We start from the raw sequence: 23,670 nt of genomic DNA, 5'->3' as shown, positions 1-23,670 counted from the left end.
ATCCAGCACTAGAGAGCCATTGTAATCAGTATATCCGTCTAAATCGTCCATGTGTGCGTTCATATCTCCCACTAATATCACCTGGCCCGATTTACTGAACTCATTAATATCGCTTCTAATGCAATCAACCAATTCCTTATTTTTTTCTCTGCTATCACTACCTGTCCATAAGTAAGCTACTCCCAGCCACGTCTTTTTACCTTGCTACGAGCCGCTAATCCATAAATGCTCTTTACATGTCTTGTTTACCCTTCGCCACTGCAGACCTCGCCTAATTAGTACGCCTCCGCCTTTCCTTGACCCAGTCATTCTGTTGCATCCTTCCCATACAAAATTGCCAATAACAGGCGGCTGCTACAAATCTCGTAGATGCGTTTCGGTCAAGGCGTACACGCTAATCTCTTCATTCAGCTGCGTTTGAATTTCCAGCCATTTTTCCTGCTTGCGACCACCCTGCATGTTAATGTAGCAAATTTTACCTTCTCTATTCTTATCCTTTCTGCGTCTTTTCCTGACTCCTGGTAGTCTAATTCTGCCCTTTACTGGTGTTTCGCTACGTTCAATCCTTGATCCTGTTTCCTGATTGCCTGGGGCCCGCCTAAAAAAGATACAGCTCGCGCCCCGAATCGACGTCCGACCGGTGTTGCTACCTTTTCACTAAAATGTATCCCGTCACGCACAAAAGTGCCTTCGCGGCCTGCCCGGTGCACTTCTCAGGTTGATGTCAATGACCGTAAAATTCATTGCTTTAGCTAGAGTCCAAATTTCCCTCTTTACTGCAAGGACTGCCCTTTCAATTTCATAATCTTGCCTTTCAACCTCTGGCACCGTGCACACCGCTATTTGTACTTCCTTTGAAACATTCCGGAGGTCGGTGACCCCTTTGGCTATTTGCTTTGTGATCCCTGCCCCTCGTCCGTGCAGTACGGTCAATCACTCCGCCCATTATCACCACTAGGTGTCTCTCCTCCATTGTGTCCCACATGCCTTCCTTGGCCTTCACTATCACCTCTCTAATCGGCTTTCCCGGAAGCGCGCTAACCTGGACTTGTTCGCCTGCACCACGGTGTAAGAGAGTATATATATTACACCGTGGCCTGCACCTACCCTCTCTGTTATCGCCGGTTCTACATTTACGCATGTTGGAATCCCCAACAAAGACAACTCGACGCATTTCTTCCCCCTCACCATAGAAGGTCACAATGCCCTCCCCTCCTTTCTTATCCTTGCCCTTGGCTTTGTTTCTTCCGCGGCCGCGTCAGTGGTATCCCCTTCGTGACCATCACTGACGTTTCCGCCACTGCTTCCCGGCGTGGCGGGTTCGGCTGCCTTAGCTGCACTCGCGTCGGAGCCAGCTCCGTTCGCGGTGCTCGCCTCGATGCGTTCACCATTGCTTTGCGGAATGGTGGCCCTCAGCTGAATTTCTGCGTTAGCTAGCTTTTTTTCTACCTCCTTCCTCTGCTTCTGCTCGCTTTTAAGTTCCTTTTCTAGCTTTCCAACCCGCTTAGCTAGCTTATCATTCTCCTGCTCTAGACGGTCTAGCCGCGACCCTAGCACACACATCCTACAGATAAAATCTGCACCGTTCGCTTCGCGTGCTGACTTAAACCGCGTTTCTTCCAACGCGTAAGAATGCTCGCACTAAGAACAATGCACGCGTAGGTTCCCCCTAGTACCAACCATCATCTTAAACTAACAAGGCGTAGATGTGACAAAAAAAATTATTCTTTACCTACTTTTATCTAAGCGAAAAGACCAGGAAACTGAAAAGCATGAAAATAATTTATAAGAATTGCTTGGCTAAGGTAACACTCCTAAAAAAAACCAATAGCGAAATATAAAATAAGAAAACTCATATCTTTGGCACGCTGCTCCTGCTGCGCTGAGACGGCACCTCAACTCGACACGTCCGCTTCCGTAGGCTTCACTCCTGAGAGCCCAACATGACTGAGTGGCGTCGCCTGGTGGGCGAATCTGAACTACCCGCAATATGAAGCCAGTGATACCTTCACCTTAACCGCGTTAGAAAGAGGCAGCGGGCTGTGCTCTAGCCTAGGAAAGGATTTTATCGGAACCGCCGTTATTACCTGCCTTGGAAACAACGAGCGGTCCACGCCATCACGGAGCAACTTTTTACACTTTTTTTCGTGAATATCACTTAGCTTTTTTTAATTTATAAGCTTCTAACTCGGCGATTTCGTGCGTGCTGAAGTCTCTATTGGCGCACAATAGTCGTTCCGTATTTAGCGAGTCCTTAAAAGCGTGCTGACAATGATTGTGAATAATACGGGTAAGATCTAAAGAGGTTGTTCTAACGGTTTCACATCATATAGCTGTATTCTTATCGGACATTAGACTGGTGGCTGCTTTTACTGAAAGGCTGAGCCCCCTAGGTGGAACGTGAGCCGCCAAGTGGATACATGTAGTTCGTTCCGGATCCACTTTTCCGCCACTTTCCTAAGCTTCAAAAAGGCGGCAGAGGCACTATCGGTGTTCGCCTTATGGGCACAAGGCTCACCTAGTCAGTTTCTAGGGTTGTTGCCCTTTCGCCTAGCCTTCCGGGAATTGGTCCGAACAATTCCCGGAAGGCTAGGCGGAAGACAGCTTGTACTGCTTACGTACAGCTTGTACTGCTGTACGGTGTTCGGACCAATTCCCGGAAGACAGCTTGTACTGCTTGTCTGTTTCGCTGCAGATCGGCGGACATGGGAAGTAAAAATACAACACGCTCCTGGTTTCCATTGCGCTGCCTCTCGAACTTTCCGGACGCACGCACACATAGACTTAGGTGCCCTATGCATGCGAAATTCAAAGCGTAATGGAATAGCGTCCCGCACGTAAACTACGCTATCACGCTATACTAAAACTCTCTTTCTGCAAATTTCGTTTGAGGAACGGTAACGCTATTTCTCTTAACCCCGCTATTACGATAACGTTAAACTAAAACTGTCTAATAACGGCAGTTCCGATAAAACCCTTTCCTAGGCTAGAGCACAGCCCGCCGTCTCGAACTAGCGTGGTTAACCTCTCCCATCTGAGCCTAACTGGGGATGAACTTCGCATTTTATCACGGGGCCTAACCGTTTGTTCTGCAACTGGCGGATATGACGACTTTCAATTGGCTAAGCATTTGGGAAACTTTTCACGCAACATGCGCCTACGGGAATATTTCCACGACCGCCCATCCACTTCTGACACGCCACCTGTTATGTCTTCTAGCAAACGTTGGAGCCCTCCAGCCCAGCGTGATAAATGCCTAGACATGTACATTGCCGCCGTCCAACGTGACGTCCTTAAAGCTTATGAAAACCAAAATTCATTTAAGCCAAATATTTCATTAGAAGAAAGGAAAGCTATCACGTCATTGGCCAAACGCAGTGATATTGTGATAAAACCACCGGACAAAGGTGGTGCCGTGGTAATCATGAGCAAAACCCTTGGACTATATAAGCGAAGCCCAGAGACAACTAAATGATCAGACTTTCTATAAGCGTCTGGACGGTGATCCTACCACACATTTTAAAGCAATAGTCCAAGACACCATTAAAGGTCTCGTAAAAACGAAGCAATTAAGCGATAACACAGTAGGTTTACTCGTCCCACTCAGTCCCATCCCGGGCAGGTTCTACTTGCTACCTAAAATACACAAAGAAAACTGTCCCGGACGCCCTATTGTTTCACGCATTGGCACTGTCACGGAGCAACTTTCGCGCTACGTTAATGTAATAATCAGCAGCCTTCCATGTACCTTCTCATCTTATCTTAAAGATACGAACCATTTTTTGTTGGACATCGACGACCTCCTTTCCCTGCTCATTAGATGAGATGTGGTTTCACTCTATACAAACATCCCCCATAATGATGGCATTCAGGCAGTTGTTCATGCCTATGACAGATCGTCTGATGATCAAAAAACCATTGGTAGTGACACACTGTCTACATTATTAAAATTAATTTTACAGCTCAATAATATTGAATTTGATGGTTCGCACTACCTTCAAATAAGCGGCACATCATTGGGCACTCGCATTGGACCTAATTATGCTGGCATGTTTGTCTGTTCTGTAGAATGACTTTCTTGGCAAGCGCGAACTAGAACCTCTTTATTACGAGTATAAGCGGTTTATAGATGACATTTTTCTGATCTGGCCTCATGGTGAAAATGAACTGTTATCGTTTATAGCCGATTTCAATACCGCCCACCCATTCTTTTCTTTTTCGCATGAATGCTCTCATTCTACGATTAACTTCCTGGACGTTACAGTTTCCCTATCTAACAACAAACTAAGCACTAAACTTTACAGAAAACTAACGGACAGGCATCGTTATCTTCACTTTCAAAGTTCTCACGTAAAACACTGGAAAACCAGTGTACCATATAGTCAGGCGCTCCGCTTTAAAAAGCTTTGCTCGGAACAATCTTACTTCTATGAAAACAGTGAACTTCGCAAAGCTTTAATCCAGCAGAATTACCCACGTCATATTGTGGATGATGCCGTTAAAAGGGCCGATGCGCTGAATCGGAAGGATTTGTACCGCGCAAAAAAGCAATCGTCCATTCAGACACAAAGTACCCTCGTTCTAACCCACTCAGCATCGGTTCCAAATGTCTCGTCAATCCTTAAATAACATTTCAATATACTAGCACAGAGTGATCACCTTAAAGTTATCTTTCCAGAACCCGCACGGGTAGTCTTCAGACGGTCTAGTAATCTGCATGACATCTTAACGTCATCTAAAACGAGGATTCCTGAGACTGTGGGTTGCCAACCTTGCAAGAAAACACGGTGCAAAGTTTATGCTCACATGACGACATCATGTATTGCCAAAAGCACTGCCTCCGATTTCCACATCAAAATTAAAGGTAATTTGACCTGTGACACTAACAGCTGTGTCTATTTGCTCGAATGTTCTGTTTGCAAATTACAGTACGTTGGACAAACTGAAACGCCGTTCCGGTATCGCTTTAACAACCATAAGTGCCACGCTGCTACTCTCCCTCATTTTCCACTATCAAAACACGTGCACATTCCAGGCCACTCATTTGATAAAATCACTGCAACCATCCTTCAATCTGGTTTACATTCCCATCACGAAATAGAGCTTCGAGAATCCTATCTAATTCATAAATTTAAAGTGGTTACTTGTGGAATCAATGAAAGTGCTGGCAAACTTTCTTTTTTACCCGTTTAGTGTGCTAACACCTTGCAGGTTCTGTGGCCCCTTATCATTTCACATATACTTTTATCCGTATCACTTTTGGTTTCTTTTAGGTCAAAAGGTGTGCACCTGCATTTCCAGCTATCATTCTTCACTACTTTCCTATTTTGACATTCGACTGTGCGGCTGAAACATCAGTAAAGTCGTGTTATTGTATTTTTTCTTTTTTTTCTTCTTTTTTACTACGTTCTCCTGTTCTTTGCATTATATATTGTTACCGGTATAAGGGTGTTTATTAGACGGCACTTAAAGCAGCGCAAGAGCGACAGTCCAAAAAGCGCAGCACGGACTCTCAGCACGAGCGGCGCTCGAGAGCCGAAGAAAACGACCCACTAGAAGGCGCTGGAGCGGACGACCCACTTCAGAGTTCCAACGCTTCGCTACAATTACCCCGGGTGTGAAAAGGGAGCCGCCCGGCGACTTAACAGGTTGCCACCATGAGTGGGTCATGGTATATCTTGAGGCGCTCCACATTGACGATGTCGCGCCCTCAACGGCGCATGTCCGAAGATTGTTCAACGGGTTCGATAAGGTAATTTACTGGAGACGTGCGTTCGACGACACGGTAGGGGCCTTCGTATTTGGGCAGTAGTTTCGAAGAGAGTCCAGTTGCGGTGGTAGGGACTGAGAGCCAGACGAGCGCCCCAGGGGAAAACGTGGGCGCAGAAGTGGTGCTGTCACCGCGGATTCTCTTCTGCCGCTCTTGTTCATTTGCAGTAAAGGTCCGGGCAAGGTCGCGACACTCTTCAGCATGTCTGGCTGTGGCAGATATAGGCGTATACTCAGACGTGTCTGGCCTGTATGGAAGGATCGTGTCGATCGTGTGCGACGGGTGGCGGCCGTACAATAAGAAGAACGGTGAGAAGCCAGTAGTACTCTGAGGGGCGGTATTGTAGGCGTAGGTGACGAAGGGCAGAATGACATCCCAATTTGTGTGGTCGGCGGCGATGTACATTGAGAGCATGTCGCCGAGCGTGCGGTTAAATCGCTCTGTGAGACCGTTTGTCTGTGGGTGGTAAGCAGTAGTTTTGCGGTGAACGACGTGACACTCTTTGAGAATGGCTTCGACGACTTCCGACAAGAAGACACGGCCTCGATCGCTGAGTATCTCCTGGGGTGGACCGTGACGTAGTATGAATCGGTGGAGCAGGAAGGAGGCAACATCTCGTGCTGTAGCCGCTGGAAGGGCGGCTGTTTCGGCGTATCGCGTGAGATGGTCAACAGCGACGATGGCCCAGCGGTTACCAGCCGACGTCAGAGGAAGAGGCCCGTATAAATCAATGCCAACGCGCCCAAACGGCCGGTTAGGACAAGGTAAATGTTGTAGACCTGCTGGCGAGAGGTTCGGCGAAGATTTCCGGCGCTGACAATCGAGGCAGGAGTGAACAAATTTCTGCACGTACCGGTACATTCCCCGCCAAAAGTACCGTTGTAGAATTCGGTGGTAAGTTTTGTATACCCCAGAGTGTGCACACTGCGGATCACAGTGGAACGATTCACATATTTGAGAACGGAGACTGCGGGGTACTACCAGTAACCACTGGCGGCCGTCGGCGCTGTAATTGCGTCGGTGAAGTAGCTCGTCGCGAATGGCGAAATGGTGGGCTTGACGACGCAATGCGCGAGTGGATGGTGTTGCCGATGGATCAGTGAGCAAGTCTATCAGCGAGACAATCCATTGGTCCTTGCGCTGTTCTGTAGCGATGGTGTGAAGGTCGATGGAAGAAACGGCCAGTTGAGTTCCGGAGCAGCGGGAGTTGTCATCGGGTAAGGGGGAGCGCGAGAGGGCGTCGGCGTCGGCATGTTGGCGTCCGTTGCGGTAGAGCACGCGGATGTCGTAGTCCTGCAGACGAAGTGCCCAACGGGCGAGACGGCCTGAGGGATCCTTCAATGACGACAGCCAGCAGAGTGCATGGTGGTCAGTAACGACATCGAACGGGCGGCCATACAAATAAGGGCGAAACTTCGTAAGGGCCCAGATGATCGCCAGGCATTCTTTTCGGAGACGGTGTAGTTGACCTCGGCTTTAGTAAGCGTACGACTTGCATACGCCACGACATATTCAGGGAACCCTGGCTTGCGCTGCGCAAGGACAGCGCCAAGGCCAACACCGCTGGCGTTCGTGTGTACCTCTGCAGGGGCCGTAGGGTCGTAGTGGCGTAGTATGGGCGGAGACGTCAACAAACGACGGAGCTTTGCGAACACGTCCTCGCACACTGACGACCACGAGTCGAGGGGCCCTTTACTGCCAAGGAGCTTCGTCAGTGGCGATATAATAGTGGCGAAGTTTCGAATGAAACGTCGAAAGTAGGAACATAGACCTACGAAACTGCGCAGTTCTTTGACGGACGTAGGTCTGGGGAACTCGGCTACGGCCCGAAGCTTGGCTGGATCTGGGACATCCTTGGACACGGCGTAGCCCAGTATTGTCAGCTGCCGTGCTGCAAATCGGCGCTTCTTTAGGTTCAACTGTAGGCCGGCGTTGCTCAAACGCGTCAAAACTTGCCGGAGGCGTTGAAGATGCGTGGAGAAGTCCGGAGCAAAAACGACGACGTCGTCGAGGTAGCACAAGCACGTGTGCCATTTCAGGTTGCGCAAGACGGTACCCATCATGCGCTCGAAGGTCGCGGGCGCATTACACAGTCCGAACGGCATGACGTTGAATTCGTACAAGCCGTCGGGCGTGACGAAGGCTGTCTTCGGTCGAGCATCCTCAGCGAGAGGGACTTGCCAGTACCCTGAGCGCAAATCGAGCGATGAAAAGAATTCAGCTCCTTGGAGGCTGTCAATCGCGTCGTCTATTCGTGGCAGCGGATAGACGTCCTTGCGGGTTATCTTGTTGAGCCGTCGGTAGTCCACACAGAACCGTACGGAACCGTCCTTCTTCGCAACAAGAACGACCGGAGACGCCCAGGGACTGTTTGATGGTCGAATAACATCCCGTCGAAGCATGTCGTCGACTAGCTCGTTAATTACACGACGCTCTGCAGGAGAGACGCGATATGGACGTTGCCGCAGTGGCGGTTGGGAGCCAGTGTCGATGCCATGCGTGACAGTGGACGTGCGGCCCAGGGAAGTCTGCGCGACATCGAAAGATGGGCGAAATTCTTCCAACAGGCACAGAAGCTGTGAACGCTGGACCGGTGTAAGGTTTTCATCGATGGAGGAGCCAAATACATCTTCGGGCGATGAATCCGACTTCGAAACAGCACTGAGCGTACAGGAGCTGGGCCAGTGCGTGTCATCGGGTGCGTCGACAACTTGTGCGTCTTCGAGGGGTTCCACTCTGCCGAGACATTCCCCTCGCAGCAATGTGACAGTATATGGGGATGGATTGCTAACAAAAATAGCGCTGTCACCCTGAGTGATTTGCCCTGTCGCAAACGGCACCAACAATCCTTTCTTACTGCGAATGCGGTCAGATGGCGAAAGGAGTGCAATTGTGTCGCGAAGACCGTCGCAGTACACTGACACAGCCGCTGACGCGTTCGGAGGCACTTGGGTATCATCTGTGACGAGTATCTTGTGCGAAAGCGATGGCCTGTCTGCCGGCGTCATCTCTGAGAACGGCGAGAGTTCTATTTCGGCGGGTGTGCAATGAATGACGGCGTTGTGGCGGGAGAGAAAATCCCATCCCAGGATAATGTCGTGCGAGCATGCAGGAATGATGATGAATTCGACGGCATACATGTCGTCCCGAATGACGACGCGAGTTGTGCATACTGCTGTTGGGTGAATACTTTGGGCGCCAGCCGTACGAAGGGATAGCCCCGAAAGTTGCGTCGTCACTTTTCGTAGGAAACGGCTAAGTTTGACGTCCATAACGGATACGGCGGCTCCAGTGTCTATAAGGGCAGATGCGCGAACACCGTCTACAAACACGTCTATTATATTCGATGGTCTCTCCTGAGGGATTTCACAGTTCGATAGCGTCGCAGCCCTTGCCTCGTGGGCTGCGACGACTGGATTTCCCGATCTCGTGCGACCTGACGTGGCCGCATCGGCGACAATGAGCGACGTCGTGGAGACGGCGAACGGCGGGTAGAATGAGCTGGGCGGAACGTCGGTGACACAGGCGGCGGTGGTTCGTAATTAGGGCGGCCGGGCTGGCTCATGAGGGGTGATGCGACTCGAGGCGACTGCACGCGATTGCAAAAACGTGCAACATGGCCGGCGTAACCACACGCAAAGCATATGGGACGGTTGTCGGAAGTGCGCCAACGGTTTGCCGGAGAGGGTCCCACCCATGGTTCAGGACGCGATAGACGTAGCGGCTGCTGATATGGCTGCATGGTGGGCTGCAGACGGAGCCTAGTGACATCGGCGTACGTAGGCGGCACAACCGCTTCGAACGACCGAGGTCCAGCGACAGCTTCGGCGTAACTAAACGGAGGAGCCGCAGTGATTGGTTGGGCTGACCTGGTGACAACTTGAGCGTAGCTAAGTGGCGCTGGTGCCGGATGGCGCTGGTGATATTCGGGTATGACTTCGGCGATTTCCTGCTCAATCACTCGGCGGAGGGAAGGCGGGAGTGGGGTTGATGGCTGTTCCACATGCTGCGGGTGAGCAAAGGGCAGCAGAGAGAGCTCGCGTGCGATTTCTTCGCGCACAAATGTCTTCATTTCTGCCAGCAAGGTGGTGTGGTCAGAAACGGTTGACAAGCCAGCGAGATCTGCGTCCCGTGCTGGCGGCCGACGGGTCAACGACCGCTGCCGGCGTAGCTCCTCATTACTCTGGCACAGAGTTATTAGCTCTGCCACCGTGCGAGGATTCTTGGCGAGGAGCATGGTGAAGGCGTCGTCCTCGATGCCCTTCATGACATGTTTGATCTTATCCAACTCGGACATGGTCGCGTTTGTTTTCTTGCAAAAGTCCAGAATGTCCTCTATGTAACTGGTGAAAGATTCCCTGGCCTGCTGAGCGCGTTCGCGCAAACGCTGTTCTGCTTGCAGCTTACGAACAGCAGGGCGGCCAAACACGTCGATAATGGCAGTCTTGAAAGCGGACCAGGTCAGGAAATCGGATTCGTGGTTGTTGTACCACAGACTTGCTACACCAGCCAGGTAAAAGACCAAGTTGCTCAATTTGGCTGCCTCGTCCCATTTGTTGGGTACACTCACGCGCTCGTAGATAGCGAGCCAGTCCTCCTCGTCGGTGCCATCCGCGCCAGTGAAGATAGGTGGGTCGCGTTGACGAGGGACACCGGGACAGGCGGGGGGTGCGGGAGGAGGCGTTTGCTGGGAGGCGTCTTGCGGCATTGCAGATGGTAGTGCACGCGATCGAAGCTCCAGGGGCATCGAAAGGGTTTCGGACCGGTTTTGAGGGTACAGCACTCTCCACCAAATTATAAGGGTGTTTATTAGACGGCACTTAAAGCAGCGCAAGAGCGACAGTCCAAAAAGCGCAGCACGGACTCTCAAGCACGAGTGGCGCTCGAGTGCCGAAGAAAACGACCCACTAGAAGGCGCTGGAGCGGACGACCCACTTCAGAGTTCCAACGCTTCGCTACACCGGTAACTCTCCGTGAAGAGAGGGTTTATTCGGACGCAACCGACGGTCTTGGGCGCCAGCCGAGGTTCTGCTATCGCTAGGCGAACGTCTTCTTCTTCTTCCCTCCCGTACCCCGTGTCCCACTACTGCTTGCGGCACATACCCTAATCATACAAGGCTTTCACGCTTGTAACACATCCCCCACGTAGACGAAGCCCACCGGCCAAGTCAAACAGCATCTCGAGTGGTGCAGGGCTTCAAGCAGGCAACATGAGTCACTTCAGTCTTTGAAGAGCGTCGACCATTTGAAAGGAGACGTGTTATGCGGTATGTCAATTCGCTTATACGGTCTAACACAACGTAAGGTCCAACATAGTGCGCCAGTAGTTTTTCGCACAACCCACGTTTTCTGGTAGGCGTCCACATCCACACTAAGTCACCGGGATCATATGTGACGTGTCGGTGTCGGCTGTCGTAACGTGCCTTCGAGCGATCTTGTGAAGCAAGAGTGCGCAAATAGCAAGGCGGCGGGCTTCTTCTGCACGACAGATGGTCTCCGATATGCAGGCATCATCGTGGTTCAGAAATGGGAAGATCGTATCAAGGGTATAACGTGGCGGCCGAACGTAAAGAAGAAAGAAGGGGTTGTAGCCGGTAGTTTCGTGCTGGGCGGTGTTAAATGCATAAGTTACGAAAGGTAGAACGCTGTCCCAGTTCTTATGATCCGTCGAGACGTACATGGACAACATGTTCGTGAGAGTTCTGTTGATGCGTTCCGTAAGGCCGTTTGTTTGTGGGTGGTACGGCATAGAGTGTCGAAAACTTGAACAACACAGACGAAGCATCTCTTCAACCACATCTGCAGTAAACTGTCGCCCGCGATCGCTAATAACGACTTTAGGAGGCCCGTGTCGGAGGATGATAAAACGTAGTAACAAAACGCACACTTCGGCTGCAGTAGCCGATGGTATTGCGGCCGTCTCACAGTAGCGTGTCAGGTGGTCAGTGCACACTACGATCCAACGATTTTCGTTAGAGGACCATGGAAACGGGCCGAGAAGGTCGATCCCGACTTGCTCGAATGGAGTCCTTAGGGGTGGCACAGGGTGTAATCTACCAGGAGGAGTACTTGTGGGATGTTTGCGACGTTGACATTCGTTGCAGCTAGACACGTACTGTCGCGTCGTCTGACGCATATTAGGCCAGTAAAATCGTTCTTGAAGATGGCAAAGCGTTCTAGCTGCTCCCAAATGACCGGAGGTTGGTTCGTCATGCATATCCCGCAAGATGGAAGTGCGCAGACTTGTCGGGACCACCAGGAGATATCGTGAGCCTGTGGGAGAATAGTTCTTGTACAGAAGCCCATCACGTGAGCAATAACGATTGGCAGCTGATTTCTGTTTGGCAGCAAGCAGTTTTAAAGTGTCGTCGTTTTGCTGCTCAGTCTTAAAGGTACTGAGGTCAGGAAATGCTGGCTCCAAGGATACGATGTAGTGGTCAAAGTTGTCCGCGTCACAGTCCGTCGTGGGAAGCGGTAGCCGCGACAGGCAGTCGGCGTCGGAGTGCCGTCGACCGCTTTTATAGGAAACGGTGAAGTCGTACTCCTGTAGACGGAGTGTCCAACGTGCAAGCCTACCAGATGGATCACGCAGATTGACGAGCCAGCATAGCGAGTGATGGTCTGTGACGATGGTGAAAGGGAGTCCGTACAGGTATGACCGAAAGCGCTGTACTGAGAAAATCACCGCGAGGCATTCTTGTTCTGTGACGGTGTAATTGCGCTCGGGCTTGCTTAGAGAGCGACTCGCGTACGCTACGACATGTTCTTTGGTGTCGAAGCGTTGAATAAGAACTGCTGCGACACCAATACCGCTAGCATCCGTGTGCAGTTAAGTGGGAGCCAAGGGATCGAAGTGTTTGTGAACTGGATGGGACGTCAAACGGAACTTCAGTTCACGAAAAGCACACGCACATTCTGGGGTCCAGTCAAATTGAACGCCTTTCTGAAGCAGACACGTCAATGGATGCGCGATGTGAGCAAATCTGGGAATAAACCGACGGAAGTATGAGCAAAGACCCAAGAAGCTTCGCAGCTCTTTTACTGAGCGAGGTTGCTGAAAGGCTTCGACCGCAGCAGTTTTTGCTGGATCAGGTCTTATGCCCTCTTTGTCCACTAGGTGGCCTAGAACTAGTGTTTAGCGTTCTCCAAAGCGACATTTCTTGGAGTTTAGTACCAAGCGTGATTTGCCTAGGCACTCTAGTACAAGATTGAGGCGAGCGTTGTGTTGACTAAACGTGCGTCCGAAAATCACGACATCATCCAAATAGCACATGCAGACTTCCCACTTCAAACCACGCAGAATGTTGTCCATGAAGCGCTCAAAAGTTGCAGGCGCGTTACACAGCCCAAACGACATCACATTAAATTTGAAAAGTCCGTCGGGTGTAACGAATGCCGTTTTTTCCTTATCTGCCTTGTGCATCGGAATCTGCCAGTATCCGGACCACAAGCCTACACTCGAAAAGTATGAGGCCGAAGAAAGGCAATCTATAGCATCATCAATCCGTGGCAAAGGGTATATGTCTTTCTTGGTAACGGCGTTGAAGCGGCGGTAATCAACGCAAAATCGCCATGTGCCATCTTTTTCACTAGAATTACTGGGGCTCCCCACGGACTACTCGATTCTTGGAAAACGTTTTTCTTTAGCATGTCACGGACTTGGTCATTGATCACCTTGCGCTCCGAAGGTGACACCCGGTATGGCTTTTATCGCCGAGGCTGGTGAGGTCCCGTGTCTATGCGATGCTGTACACGAGAAGGGGGAATGGATGGTGGAGCCTCTTGCTGGGGAAAGTCGAACACCGCGAAGTGTTTTCGTAGAATATTTGCCAGTTCCTGACGTTGCTTAGTGCTGAGCGATTTGTTTATCATAGCCATCATCGAAGTGTCCATGGCGCAATGCATCCGACTGGGACTCATCCGTGGCATCGGGGGCTTCTGCAAGGATGGCAAGCGCCAATACTTGATGTTCACGAATAGCCGCAAGTTTCAGACCCTCCGGTAGTATTGTGGGTTCATTGGAGCAATTTATCGTCCATAATACAGTACGCCCGCCGATAACCGACAGCGTACAATAGGGCACCAGAACATTCTTCTTTAGGCAACTAAGGTGAATGGGCTCTACGGTAGCGTCAAATGTTCTGTCGGTTGTAGGAGAACAGGCGACTGGGACACATTTGGCAGACAGCGGCGGTACAACGGTATCTGCGGACACACAAAGGGCACATTCGTAACACGGCGGGTGTTCCACAAAGACGGCCGGGAGGCTCGAATCTACAGTAATTTCTCCCGTTCGGCAATCGACCACACAGCTTAAGAAAATCGAGGCCCAGAATTACGTCATGCGTAGCATGAGGTAAAACTACAAACTCCGCGTTAAACGTTTCACAACCCAAGCTAACTGCTGCACAACCCAAGCTAACTGTGGTACAATAGTCCTCCACTCACTCCACGAAACACATCGGCACGGTCCCACGAAAACAGCACTTTTCGTCCTAGCAGGCGTTTGCATGCGTGACTCATTACGGAAACTGTCGCTCCAGTGACCACTAAGGCCATTGTTGAGACGCCGTCTACACGTACACAAACCTTATTTTTAAACATGCAAATTGGCGGAGGTATTTCTGTCATAATCGAAGACTGTCCAGCGGCCTCACCTCCAACGGCCACGCTGACTAGTTTTCCGGCTAAGGCGACGGGTAGCGGCGCCGGGGAGACGGTGACCGGCTTACGCGAGGGGCAGAAGGTTGTGTCAAGCTCCGATCGGAAGCCAGTGAACGGTTTCGCAGTGTTCCCAGGTTCTCGTTGGACATACCGCGTGGATATGTGCACGCACCGCCAACGCGTTGCTGGCCAGATGTTGTTGATCGGTCGTACCTCGGCGGCTGGCGGCGTTGTGGGGCCACGTTGCAGTACCTGGCGATGTGGCCCTCGATACCACAGTTGTAGCACAAGGGCAGAGGACGTTCGACGAAATGCCGCTCAAAGCGCTCAGCCGGCAGAGGTCGTCGAACAGGGTACAGCACCCCAGTACGCTGAACAGGAGCCGTTCGCCTCTGTGCATCACGGCTGGAGTGAAAGCGTTGCCCATACCGCTGCTCTGGCGGAAACGTCTCCAGATGAGGCCACGTCGTTCCAGCCACATCGACGTCCGTGACACACACAGACGGTGGCAAAGTAGCGCATGGTGCTGTGGGCGCTGAGTGATACACCGGGTACGTAGCCGGCGGTTGAGCTGTGTTGCACACTAGTTCATTGTGTCGCTGTAGTTCTTCGCGTACTATTTCCCGGATAGTAGAGGCAAGGTCGGTGGACGGACTCGTATCGACGCTGGCGACAGTTGTCACGTTTGCCAGTCGTCCAAATTCGGGCGCAATGCGACGGGTCTTCAACGTCTCAAATGTACGGCAGTGACGCAAGACATCTGAGACGGACGTGAGGTCTTCTCTCCCTATCAGAAAGTTATAGATGTCTTCTGCGATGCCTTTCGGAAGATGTCCGACTCGGTCGTCCTCAGACATCCACGGGTTTATGATTTTGCACAACTTGAGTACTTCTTCTATATAGGTAGTGCATGTCTCTGTTGGAGATTGAGCTCTTTGGGCAAGTGTTCTTTCCGCGCGTTTCTTTTTGGCATCAGTGTCGCCAAAACATTTCCCTATTTCTTCAACAAAGAGCTCCCATGTTAAGGACTCTTCGTGGTTCTCGAACCACATCAGTGTGGTTTCTCTCAAAAATAAGACGACGTTGTCAAGCCTCGTGAGCGAGTTCCAGTGGTTATATCGGCTCACCCGATTGTAGTGCGTAAGCCACTCGTCCACGCTCTCCCGCTCTTCCCGCGAACGAGCGTGGTTCCATGTAATGGTGTGGAAGAGCAATTGGCGCAGTTGCGCAGTTGCAACTGGCTCCGGGTCTGGTCCTCCGTTCTGTGGCATGATGAATGTCGTCGGCGAGAGACCGGCTAGACGGCGGCTCCGGCGAAGTTCAAGCGGTTGCGACTCCGTAGTACGGCGACGTCGTGTACCCAGCACCTCCACCACTCTGTTACGGGTAACTCTCCGTGAAGAGAGGGTTTATTGGGACGCAAGCGACGGTCTTGGGCGCCAGCCGAGGTTCTGCTATCGCTAGGCAAACGTCTTCTCCCCTCTCGTACCCCGTGTCCCACTACTGCTTGCGGCACATACCCTAATCATACAAGGCTTTCACGCTTGTAACAATATATATATATATATATATATATATATATATATATTTCGTAACGGTTGTATAACATATATTATATGGCATGTTTATGAAGTGATATGCATAATTCCACAGCAATAATTGGAAACTATCTTGATGTTTATTACTCAACCTTGTCATTACATCTTTCATTTAGATTATATTTTATTTCATTTTTTCACACTCATAGACTTTGTATAAAAAACGCCTGCATGCAAAAACAAAGAACACCACGTGTGCAAAGAATGCAATGGATCGCAGTTCGTTCAACTCAGAGGTTAGTGGAGGTCACAGTGCAGGAGTCCAAGGGCCAGGTGAGGGTGTATTGACCGTCGTTGTGGTCAAATACTCTCCTGGCAGCAGTGACCACTCGCATGCCTTTTGTTAATGTTTTCATAATGCCACTGTATGTACGCGCAACTTTGTACCCCTTTATAGGACCACTGTACACGCCCATCGTTTTGATGACTTTGACATGAGTCATTGTACGTGTTCACATTCATGACGACACTAAATCTGTGTGCACCTGCAGTTATAGGCTACCCACGATTTACGAGCTTGTTTTTGTAGTCTTGTTGTATTCGCTGTTATTTTTCTTTTTATAATAATGCCACTCTGTGCCCGCGCAAGTTTCCATTCACATGGTTGTTGTATTTCTTTTTTACTTTGTAATTTTTCTTGTCTCTTTCCAATCTTACGGCAAAAATGTATAAATTGAGTTCTGTATGCATGCAAACGCACTCCTGATGAAGGCCGGACCCCGGCCAAAGCGTCAGGAAAGTCCTGTTACGTTTTTTCTACGTGCTTATATTTTTTGAACTACTTCTGTGCCAGCTCCCGTGATTCTTTACTTCACTGATATATATATATATATATATATATATATATATATATATATATGACAGGGATGGGATATAAGGCAGGGATGTTCAAGAGTCAAGAGTCCGGTTGTCTACCCTATGCTGGGGGAAGGGAGAAGGGGAATAGAAAGAGAGGGTGAGGGGTGGGGGAGGCAGACGTGCACGGACAGCACTACGGAGTCAACGCCGCCTGCACAAGCCAGACTTTCTCAGAACGCACAAAAGTGCCTTCACTGCCTTCTGAGCCGATGGTCAGTGGGGTGGGTGTTCTAGTATACTGTTCACTCAGAAGACAATCATCGACTTTCCTGAATGCGCTGGACATAGATTGCTTTTGTGCTTCAAACTGAGGACAGTGATAGAATAGATGGTCAGTGTTCTCCTGGCAGCCGCAGACATGACATGCAGCACTGTCAGCCGTTCCAATTACTGCTGAATAAGCTTTCGAGAAGGCAATTCGCAACCACAGCAGACACAGAAGAGACGCTTCGCGTCGGTGCAGTGGAGCCTGAGGTGCGAGTTGCAGTGAAGTCTGTGCAGTCTGGTGCACCTTGTATGTGCGGCACTCCACTCAGCTAACGAGAGTGTGCGTGCCAGAATGCGAAGCCGTCTCGCAGCGCCTGTCCTTGTGAGAGCAATGCGGTCAAGCATCATACATCGCCTTCGCTCTCGTGGCGTGGTTGCCTAGACCTTTCGCACTGGGCATTCGCCCGAGTTGGTGTTGGCGTATCGTCGTAGCTTGGACACAGTGTAGTGCATTAATTAAAACAATTGCACGAGATTAAACTTGTGACCTTTGCGGTCAATAAACGCGAGCATTCTATGAGGTTGAGCGCTGCACTGTATGAAAGTAAAAAAAAAAAAAAACTTGGAGGACGCTTAAGTTTCGCCTTTTAAGAGTGGAACACGTACGATAGCATTCAAATATCCCTAACTGCTCCTCACGCTTCCCCGCAATTTCACCTTTTGTAACCGCAATGTTTACCTGCAAACGGTGGCGGCGAAGGCTATGCACGAAGGCGAGCTTTCGGTTTTTTTTTCTCCCGTACGGCGGGAACCGCCACGGCCGCGGATGTGCGGAGGCGAGCGCCATCTGGATGGTGTTGCAAGGAACCAAGCGGGGCGCGCCGCTCCCACAAAGACAGACCTCAAACGGCAGCGGGAAAAGAGGTTTGTGCTTCAGTTACCGCGCTACAGAATTGTGCGTTTCCGTATATTCAAATAAAAATATGACGCTATCATGTCTGTAAATTTTGTGTAAGTCGTACTTTACGAATTTTCTAACGCATTTTACATTGAAAAATTTCATTAATTCAGTAACGCCTATGCACCACGCGGAGGGCCTGCGTGGTTGGGGATGCGTGGCTCGGGATTATTTTTCTCTAACGGACAACGCTGCCGACACCGACACCGGACTTTCTGCGACACGGGGTCCTTAACGCTGTCGCGTTAAAAAATTGTACGCATCGCCTTTAGTAGCATAATATTTGTTACACAACTCCCGACTCCCGTTCACACGGATGTCATCATGCGCGTTGCATCTGCATGATATTTAGTAATACGCGATCATCAGCCGAAAATTTTCGCTGAAACGCATCCGCGCAGTACTGTCCCAATGCATAAGATGAATACACTTGCAAACAATAATGAGCTGTCAGGTTTTATTCACGCCTTTGAAAGCATGGAATGTTATCCAGGCCAGGCTGACTATATAGGAAATCTATATTTCTATATACATAGAACGCCTGAATCTTTACGGTGGTGCCGTGGCTATGGCGGTCTGCTGCTGTGCACGAGGTCGCGGGTTCGATTGGAGGCCGTGGTGGCCAGATTTGAATAATGGCGAATTATATCTCAATGCGCGTAAAAGAACCCTACGTCGACAACATTATTCCAGGGACATTTTCAGTGACTTCCTTGTCGCCGATTTCGCCAGCTTCGGGAACTTGCCTTTGTGAACTTGTTCGAAGCAAATACCATTATAATATGGTAGCTTAGCGCAAATTATTAGCCGGACACAAAAGAACGAAGTGGACAAGGACGGGGATTTGTTATTTTGCGTCCGTGTATTAACTTACGCTAAACTACCATAATTATAATGCAAATCCAACTAGCCCAACAGTCAGTCTTCTCGAAGTGCCGTAATTCTAATTTCTTCTTGAGAAGACTTCCAATTGAACATTCGGAGACCGACTAGCAGAAGTCTAATGTGACGCCAATTTATTTTAGTGAAAATTCACGCAAGAAGCTTAAAATCGTATCACGAATCCAAACTGGCAAACTTACGAAACATTCGATAGACTTGGCCCCTATTCCATTGGCGCATTTTAAATGGCGTTCGGACTCGGTCATGCTATTGCGCCAAGGATGGCCTGCGTGCAGAAAGTACTTGTGGACGATTAGGTGCCACAAGGCATTCACGACTTTCGCCGACCTATTCTAGAGTCACTCACGGTTTGTCTAAACCCTTGCCCTGTAATGCAGGCCTGTTTACGATGTACAGTGATACAATTAACCGTCGTATGCAATTCTGAAAACGCTCTCTGACTTCAAAATTTTTTTAGGGTTTCTGCACCCTACCGACCCTTCGCTGTCAAATCCGTGCTTTCAAAGGTGTTGGCGCAAGCATATGCTGCCAAAAAAAAAAGCTCAGTCGCCATGTTCTTTAAAAGTTCTTCCTGTCTTCCCATCCGCATTCCTGAATTTGGTTGTCTGATCTCATACCTGTACCGACGTGAAGCAAAATTATTGTCATTGGCCGGGTTCAAATCGAGAACCATACAGCTGTGACCACGGGTGGGTCCAGGGCAGCCTCACGACCGTGTGTGTGATGGAGGCATCACTACACGTCCAATTTTGCCAGCGCACAAGTTCCTGCACGTCTGCAGGGAGGGCGGGGGGTGTCGACATGTTGCTTTTATTACACTGCTTGCTGGCTTTGTAGTAAAATATAGTGTGTAGAAACCATCGATGGAGACTGCCAATCTAAACCAATGACCAAACGCTTCTAGCAAACAGTTCGCTTTACTAAAGGAATGGTGCACCTCAACGCGTATATCTGTTGCAGTGAGGAGGTCTTGGTAGCGTGTTGACTCAGTGCGTAATCCCGCAGAGGAAGTCCTTAACCATCATATATGTTACAGTAGTATAGCTAGCTATGCGTATAATCCGATTTGTCATATGTGTCATTGCCTGAGGCACGAGCGCCGGCCCTGAAGGGAACAGCGATCTAGAGTTACTAGACACGTCCGTGTTAAGCAGAAAAGTCACTCCTCTTGAATGCAGCATACGGGGCGGCTCAGCTGCCGAGTGTGCCTGCTTCTTCCTTCCGCGAAGGTCAGGTGGCGCGGCAGCACACCAACATGGCAGCACTTCCGGCTTCAAAAACGTGACGTCAGGGCCTCTCCTGTTTTGTTTCTTTCCTCCATGTCGTCACGCCCCCATGTATGACGAGGACTATGATGTCGTCTCGAAGCGAGTGCTATAGCAAAATGGGACGATATATGAGTGTGTGGCACGAAGCCGAAGGCACGGAGAGTCCCAGAATTACTGCTCTACGTGGTATATAAACGTGACTTCAGGAATATGGTCAGTCGCCACATTGCTCGATTACCGCAGTACCGTTGACAGTCGTCGTGAGATCAGTGCTGCCGTAATTTTTTATATTTTATTTTTCATTTGGCAACCGTGTTTTACTTCAATTATATTCACACCTGCCGCGATGGCACAGTGGCTTTGGCAATGCGCCGCTAAGCCCGAGCATGCGGGATCGAATCCCGGCCACAGCGGCCGCATTTCGATGGGGGCGAAATGCGAAAACACCCGTGTACTAAGATTTAGGTGCACGTTAAAGAACCGCAGGTGGATAACAATTATTCTGGAGGAGTCCCCACTACAGCATGCCTTATAACAAAATCATGGTTTTTGGCACGTGCAACCACATATTTTTTTTTTTTTGCACAGAGTATTGCTGCACCACAATTTGATATAAAGAAGCCGCTTGGCACCGAAGCGTATATATTGCCGCTACATATAACATCGATGCTACTTTAAGACCATTAATCTCGCTGGTGACGTCCAGGGCTAGTTCGCCGTGCAGGTATTAATGCTCTCCACACAGAATGCGAACTACAGCTGCACCTAATCACGGTTTCACCGGTAGCCAAATTCAAATAAAAAAATTAAGTAAGGACTAATTTTTTTTAAATTCGGCAGAGACAATTAAAACTGATTACGTGTGGAAATGCGATAGCATTATACCATTTGTAGGCCTCGGAACGTCATGAACGCACTCGTTGTATACACTGATGACACGGCGCCATCTCCTCCACATTGGCTGCGCCGTCACGTGCCGAATGACGCACGCACTAGGCATATTTTTAGTCAGCCAGAACCGTGGAGCCGCCGTGGCGTTGGGGAAGCTCTTTTTCAAAATTTTTTTTCGAAGTCATTATTTACTTTGATTACAGGAACCTCCCTGAGAAATTTGACATTAATCCGAGCATTTTTAACGTGTTTTTACTCTTTGCGCCGTCAGCCATTTTTGGTAACAGTTTTTCGGTCACACCGCCGGATTTTCGTGTAATGGGGGCGTACAATGATTTCGCATCAAAAATATCCGACCCAACCAAGCCCATCCGGATCTAGCAGTTGCTATAAGGTGCACCACTCACCTGCTAAAATGTATGGACTGCATGAGCGATACCGTGTTTACAGCGACGTTATGCAGGTCAACTGAGAGCAGCGAACTGATCGCATTCAAGTCAGAGCAGCCGAATATTCTAATGGTCGCATGCTTGCGAAGTCATGTTGTCTTACTTACTATTCCAGGACCACCAATTCTGGTAGCTCTGCTGCTGCAGGCACTTCCGGGCGTAGCGAACTGCCGTCTTGACGTCGGGATTGCGTGCGGCCTCGCTCACACCCGGCTGTTGTGGAGGGAGCGACGACGCTCTGGCATCCAGTTCTTTCGTTGCAAACTCCATCTGCGCAATGAACAGAACCAGCTTGTCCTCTGAAAATGCTAACGTGGAAACACAACGTTCTCGGGGTAAAACCATCGTAACACATTCTGCAGGGCACTTTACCCTCCGCGTGACACTATCAAATTGAGAACTTTGGTAGTCAGAATAAACAAATGCACGCATTGATTGAAAACAATGCAAAAACATAAACTAAGATAATGCCTCGACTAAACCTTTAGCCTCGACATCTCCGGATCACTATCTCAACGTGCTGTTCTCGCTGAGCTGCGAGCCTGCTCGCAGGCGCGACGTAGTTCTGTGCAGTCAGAAAACACACCAGAATACCGACGTTTCGGGTTTATTGGTGCGTTTTGAGCGATGGTACTTTTACTGCACACAATCTAAGTTCAGTGAGTGGGAGACCGCCACAGCACGGGCTCTGAAACTCGCGTGTACAAATCGCGGAGATGCGGTGCCTGCTCTGTCGTCGTCGCATTTTACTGCGATATCAATTATACGGACTTTCCAAGCGGATTTCTGCCGTCAGCGTCGCCATCGCCGTGAGGTTACTTATCACGTCCAACGGCGATGAAATCGTCACCACGCGCCGTATGCTGTATGTGCGAGTGAAAGCGCGCGAGGGACGCGCGCTTAATTTCACGGGGAGCGAACGCACGGCGGAGAGCAAAAGCGCGTTCTGCGCCGTGCTCCCTGAAGGGCTGCAGAATGAAGCATCTCTTTCCTCCTTTACAATCACCATAAATATATAGAGCAAACGCGACTTCTTGCTTCGCGGGAAAGGCTGTAGGGGGGACGGGAGGGAGCAGTGGCGTACCAACCATTTCTCGAGTGGGGGGGGGGGGGGGGGGCAAACCGCAAGAAATCTGACCTTTCTACCTCTCTCTCTCTCTCTCTCTCTATATATATATATATATATATATATATTTCGAATTACTATTACAGTAAGCCAGAGAGCCTAGAGATGCGTCTATCAGTTATTTTTATATTCAACAGCCATCGACCTATTTATAAATCACACATGGTGACGGCCCGAAAAATTATTTGAATTTGCATTTATTTCTTGTAACTATATAAAATTTCAAGATGATGCAGCGACAAAAGGCAATGAGTGTCTCACAGAGGTCTGGGATTCCGCCAAGTATATATAGCCGCACTACAGCGCACATAAAAATGCACATCTGTTACAGCCAATTTTACTAATTAAACAAATAATTGTACTTGGTTTTGAAATCTACATCATAAGTGTATCTCTAGAGGGTCTACGCAACGAAGTACCATCAACATATACTACTTGCAATATCCACTAGAAAAAAAAAAAGACAGCAGATGTGTGCGACCTTCGAGAATTATAACCCGGTTTCCAGCGAAGCTGTTTTTTTTTTTTTCGAACAGTTGCGATGAAACTTTCACTTTCTTGTAATTACATCGCTTACATTACATAGTTGCCCGTATATGACTGTTCCGTTTGAAACTTTCGTCCCCGTGTAATGCTTTGGAGCATTTCTTGTTGGGAATTTTTAAAAAGCCAGTAATTCATCAACACATATGTTACTTCGCCATAACATTTATCATGGTGTCCTCCCTCCTTCCATTTCTGCCTCCCGCCACCTTCCTTACTCAATTTCCGTTAGATTTGATATCGGTTGAGTTCACAGTCCTTGGAGAGCAATAGGATAAATGCTTTGTTCGTAGAACACCTTGATAAAGCTCCGGATCGCTTGCATGCTTAATTTACTGCAAATGTCATACTTAGAGCCCTGTCTTTGAAGTTTACCTACATCTTGTCAATAACGTACGCGTCCTTTATTTTTCTAAGTATGAACAAAATGCCTTG

This window comes from Dermacentor silvarum, chromosome 1 (assembly GCF_013339745.2).
Source record: "Dermacentor silvarum isolate Dsil-2018 chromosome 1, BIME_Dsil_1.4, whole genome shotgun sequence".
In the NCBI taxonomy this organism is placed as follows: domain Eukaryota; kingdom Metazoa; phylum Arthropoda; class Arachnida; order Ixodida; family Ixodidae; genus Dermacentor; species Dermacentor silvarum.
This window is presented reverse-complemented; position numbering follows the sequence as displayed.